Source organism: Solea senegalensis, linkage group LG16 (assembly GCF_019176455.1).
Source record: "Solea senegalensis isolate Sse05_10M linkage group LG16, IFAPA_SoseM_1, whole genome shotgun sequence".
Lineage (NCBI taxonomy): Eukaryota > Metazoa > Chordata > Actinopteri > Pleuronectiformes > Soleidae > Solea > Solea senegalensis.
Genome location: NC_058036.1, coordinates 9,070,530 through 9,076,669, shown reverse-complemented (window position 1 = coordinate 9,076,669; position 6,140 = coordinate 9,070,530).

Below are 6,140 nucleotides of genomic sequence, written 5' to 3'. Positions count from 1 at the left end.
GATATGGCCATCTAATAGTGAGAAAAGGCAGCAAAATTAATACTTTTTCATATTTATATGGTACCTTGATGACCACTCAAAGCTGCACTACAGTTTTGCCATTCATGTGCCAAGTGTCCTGCCCAAGGATCAGCGTGTAGAGGGAAGCTGCAGTGTTTTGGTATTAGAAGTATATTTTATAACATTGCTCAAATCTGTTTTTCCTGGTATACCCACAAGCAGCCAAGTTTTTGATGAGATGAGGTCTGTGCCTCAGACTCGATTCCGCCACCCCTGGACGCTGTGGTTAAGACCATGTGACCACACTCCAAAAAACGTGAACTATCCCTTTGCTTTCCTAACTTCATGTTCAATTTAATATGCACTTAAAAAAATATTGAGAGAGAACTTTGGTAAGGTGAAGACCAGTCGAGCTGCTGCATTCTGGTTGAGCTGCAGAGGTCGTATGGAACATGCAGGGAGACCAGCCTGGAGGGAGTTGCAGTAGTCCAAGCATGAGATGACAAGAGCCCTGACCAGAACCTGTGCCGCCTTCTCTTGGGTTAGAAGTGGACGTATCCTTCTGATGTTGTGCAACATGTGTCTGCAAGATCGAGCCGTTGCAGCAATGTTGGCAGTGAGGGAGAGATGGTCATCAAGTGTCACACCCAGGTTCCTTTGCGGTATGAGAAGGAGCTACCACAAAGAAACTCGATCTTGTCGAGACTGAGTTTTAAGAGATGGCCAGACATCCACTGGGAGATGTCAGTCAGACAAGCAGATTGTGTGAGAGAATGAGTTGGGTGTCGTCAGCCTTGCTGTGATAGGAAAAACCATGAGAGTTGGTGGACAGAGAGAAGAGGAGCGGGCCCAGGACAGAACCCTGAGGGACCCCAGTAGATCCTCTCCAGGTTACTCTGTATGTTCGGTTTCGGAGATAGGATGATTCATACATCATTTACCTCATGACATTTAATTAAATTCAATTTGATTTGTATAGCACCAAATCACAACAAGGCGCTGTACATAGTAAGAGAGAAGAGAAACCCAAAAGTTCACACAATGAACGCTAGGAATCAGTGGAGCAACATTAATTATAGCATAATAATAATGACAATACTGCTAGTGATAATAATAACAATGATAGCCTCGAAACTGGATCTGTATCCTGCAGACTGCAAGATGAGGACAGAGAGAGAGGACAGGAAGGAAAGACAAACTAGGGAAAGAACAAGGTTAATGGCATATAATAAAGTCATATTCATACGCTGCGTGTGAGGGAGTGAATGTGAGTGCACCACATAATTTCCCCAGCAGTCTAGGTCTATAGCAGCCTCACTAAGATATGACCTAACTATAAGCTTTATCAAAAATGAAGGTTTTAAATACAGAGAGGGTGCCCGACCCGCAGAGGAGCCTCTGCACCCTGCCGGGAGGTCTGCCAGCACCAGAGGGGCTTTTTAGGCTTAAGTACATAACAAAAGTACATTTGTGCACAGTAATGAGCAGGGGAAATGTCTGTCTAGCTTACATATGAAGTATCTCAAGCTTTAAGAAAATACCCTTTTATTTAACACAATAACGTATAATCTTTTATTGACAATAATTATAAAAATCACATAAAACAAATACAGGAAAAGGTCTGTGCCTCCAACCCATGCATCTTCCCACTCACTCCCCTGTCGCCATCACAATCCTCCCCTCCACCCATGTTAACACCTCCCCTCCCAACATTTCTTGGATAATCCTATCCAAATATTATGTAGGCTAACGTATCTCTGTGAAGTAATCTGTTATGGCTCATTTCCACCGGCTCTACTCGCCACGGCACAGTTTAAGTAGCGTTTTCACTGGCAGAGTACCTGGTACTATTTTTAGTGCCTGCTCCAGAAAGGTTCTAAGTTCTAGTCAGACTGACGGCCACTGACTGGCCAGAGTCCCGTCACAGGAAGAGACGTCCCACACACAAATCAAGCCGAACAGCACCGAACTGTAGATAAGTTAAAACTACTTAACAATCCTAAAAATGTGGGTTAATCTCCAACAACTACAGAAGTCTGGTGTGAAGTCGCTAGTCACTCGTGTGTGTGTGTGTCGCGTATAAAACGAAGTCACCGCAGTTTCACTCAGCCATAGTAGGTACTTTTTTGTAGTGGAGATGCAACGAAATCGTGCCGTGTCGTGCCGAGGCGAGTAGAGCCGGTGCAAATACGCCATATGTGATGTGATATGTGCCATCATTGTGCTCGTGGTTGTGTTGGCCCTAAAATGAAGAATTAGCGGGTACATTGTTGGCACATTTCTCTCTTTAGACCAATGGCTAACTAAAACCAAATCACAGTCAATGGCACCGTATTTTCATGCTTGTTTAAAAGGTGCATCAGCCATTGTTAGGCAGCAGACAAAATAGTGTTATTTTAAAATTGTAAAAACTACAGCATTATCACCCAAAAAGGCTGTTTTTCAATTTTCAACCTATTTGGACAATAAGAAAAAGGCCTGCAACACTCTGTAGCTGATGATAACGTTTGTCAAATGCAAACTAGGGGAGACCAGGGACAGTTTTAACGCCCTGTTAGAACTGTTTCATTTATTTAATATTACATGTTATGTCATTTAGCAGACGCTTTTATCCAAAGCGACTTACAATTGAATGGAGTACAATCAGCTAGGGGCGGAATCGAACTTGCGACCATTGCGACTATGATGTCTTTTGCAGACAGTGTACCGGTCTTAACCACTGAGCCACTCCACCCCCAGATGTATGTATTTTTAAAAACTAATAATAATAATACTTAGTGTTTATTGATTGGTTTTTACTTGATGTAAGGCAACCTTGAGTGCCATGAAAGGCGCCATCAAATAAAATTTATTATCATCATTTCTTGTATTATAATTTGTCAGCTTCATATATATATATATATATATATATACATATACATACATATATATTTTATATATATAATATATATTATATATATATATATATTTTTTGGTCCAGAATTAATGTTGGGCCTTAGAAGGCATAGAAGGCCCTGAAGGTTCCCCACTGGTGTGCACATCTGAGAAACATAGCAAATACATGACGATAACAATGAACAGGGTTGTGCTTTTTATATGTTAAGGCCCTATGCTGCATTGCATTTGCAAAAGACCAAATTGGCCAAAAGTCTGTCAGTCATTTGTGCACGATGGGGGCGTAGAATGATGCCACCATGGCTGAAACTTGCTCTACTGGAGCACTGGAGGCAGGCACTGCCAAGACTCTGATGGCCACTCGGAAGTGAAGGAAGAGCCTTCGTGTTCAATGCCCAGAATAAAGGCATTCTGTCTTCTGCTATGTCAAGGTAGTGACTTAACTGTAGTGGTGGAGTGTTCCCAACATCCTTCTTCTGCCTCTTCTGGTATAACAGCCCTTCTCCAAGGTCCTCTTGCTCTTCTTCATCAACAAGAGGCACAGGTCGCTCAGTCTCTGCACCAGCTTGCAGGATCAATTCTGGCAAAATATGTAAAAACCATAGCACAAACGTAAGAGTCCTTGTTACTATTGGTGTTGCTGATGCAGTGTGTTAGAATGAAATGATTCATTATTGTTGCAGTCAATTCGATCAGATTACGATTAGGATGATTAAAAAGTTACATTAGACTCTGTAAAATTTACCTTTAACTGGCTGTGCCACCTCTACTTTGACGTCATGATTGACCAGCACATGGGGCTCCACCCACAACAGAGAAAAGGCTGGATCCAAGGCAGCTGCTTTGAGGTAGACTGGATCTGAAAAGGGGGCAGTGATCCCATCTTGTGTCCTGGCCATTTTCACGCTGATGAAGATTCCAAGAACTCTATGCCTGGAGACCTCTCAGGAGTCTCAGTGAGCTGAGTTTTGATAACTTTGAAAGAGAAGGAGATGCCACTTTTGTTTCTTTCAAACCGTCGCCCAGCTGAAGAGTGTGCGCAAAACACTGCAAGCACTGTTTCTTTGCCATAGCAACATCTACTGTGATCTTCCAGGGATAAGTCACACCACAGCTCAAGCTCATCAAGATGATCTCCGTCATCATCATCCTCTTGTTCACTGGGGAAGCACACAGTGAATGCTCTTCGCATGTTAACTTTATGAGCTTTTTTTGTGAAGAAAATAACATCAATTAGAGAAAAAATGGATCATCTCCTCCCTCATAGTGGTACTGACTCATATTTAAGCACAAGAGCTTTAGAAGCACCAGGTGCACAGTTAGACAATTTCTCCCCTATAGATCTCCCTGAGTTAACATCAATAGTATGATCATCCAAGCCATCAACCTGTCAGTTAGATCCTATCCCCACTAAACTGTTTAAAGATGTGTTTCCTTTAATTAACAGCTCTATATTACCTCAAATTAATCTATCCTTATTAACTGAAAACGTTTTAAAATAGCAGTTATTAAACCCCTTTCTAAAAAATGCGACCCTTGACCCAGATATTTTAGCTAATTATCGACATATATCTAATCTTCCCTTTGTTTCTAAAATCTTAGAAAAGGCAGTTGCTAATCAATTATGTGAATATTTGCGCATTAATGGCTTGTTTGAAGATTTCCAGTCAGGTTTTAAACCATAGCACAGAAACAGCACTAGTTAAAGTTAGTAATGATCTTCTCTTGGCGTCAGATATTGGTATATCTAGTTTCTTTACTTGTCCTGTTAGATCTTAGTGCTGCATTTGACACCATTGATCATGATATTCTATTGCAGAGATTGGAGCAGACTCTTTGTATCACAGGTGCTGCCCTCTGCTGGTTTAAATCATACTTATCTGATAGATTCCAGTTTGTTCATGTTAATGATAAAGCCTCACTACAAGCAAAAGTTAATTGTGGAGTTCCACAAGGCTCAGTGCTTGGGCCTATACTTTTTTACCTCTAGGGAACATTATTAGGACACACAACATAGACTTTCATTGTTATGCAGATGACACACAGCTATATTTATCAATGAGGCCGGATGAAATAAATCAGATTGTTCAACTCCAGGAATGTCTCAGAGACATTGAGTCCTGCATGACCTGTAACTTTCTACTTTTAAACTCAGAAAAAACTGAGGTCATTATACTCGGCCCTAAACACCTCAGAGAAAGACTTTCTGATCACATTGTCACTTTGGATGACATCATGGCTTCCAGTTCCACTGTGAGGAACCTTGGAGTTACTTTTGACCAGGAAATGTCATTGGAGTCACACATAATACTAATTTCCAGAACAGCCGTCTTCCACCTGCACCTGGAACATTATGAAAATTAGAAACATTCTGTCTTTACAGGATGCTGAAATACTTGTTCATGCTTTTGTTACATCTAGATTAGATTACCAACTTCCAATGACAGTTCGGGAGGCAGAGCCTCTCTCTGTATTTAAAGTTAGACCATTATGCTGCTATAGACCTAGACTGCTGGGGGAATTTCCTGTGGTGCACGCACACTCACTCTCTCACCCTCAGGGTATGAATATGACTTTTTATATGTCATTAACCTTGTTCTTTCTCTCCCCAGTTTGTGTCTTTCCTTCCTTTCCTCCCTCTTTCTCTCTCTCTCTCTCTCTCTCTGTCCTCATCTTGCAGGTTGCAGGATCCAGATCCAGTTTTCAAGGCTATTACTATCATTTATATCATCACCATTATTATTATGCTATAATTAAAAGTCTATATCAGTATGGTTTTTATCAACAGTCTCTGCTGCTGCTTATATAAACCCCTCCTGTTTTAATTGTTTTTATTAATTACTGTACATTACACCATGAGTGAGTTATTATGGAATTTTATTTATTTATTAGAGTGAAGACAAGTGCAAAAAATGAAGGAAAAAATGAATTACAATCTCAATATGCTTTGCATAGTATGGACTTTATAAGGTGGTAGTATCACAAGAATAGTAATTCTCCCTTCATAACACCTAATGAATATTGTCTGTTCTTACATAACAAAACACAAACCTGCAAGTGTTAATAGTGTCCAAATAACTCTAAATGAAGTCTTTGTTACTTAGAATATGTTCCCCATACTAAAGTGACATCTTGATCACTACTAATTCACAAGTAGTTGAACACTTATTAACCAAGACATGTTCCCTAATCTAAAGTTGGCTCCTTTTCTTATTCTTGTGATACTACCACCTTATAAAGTCCAT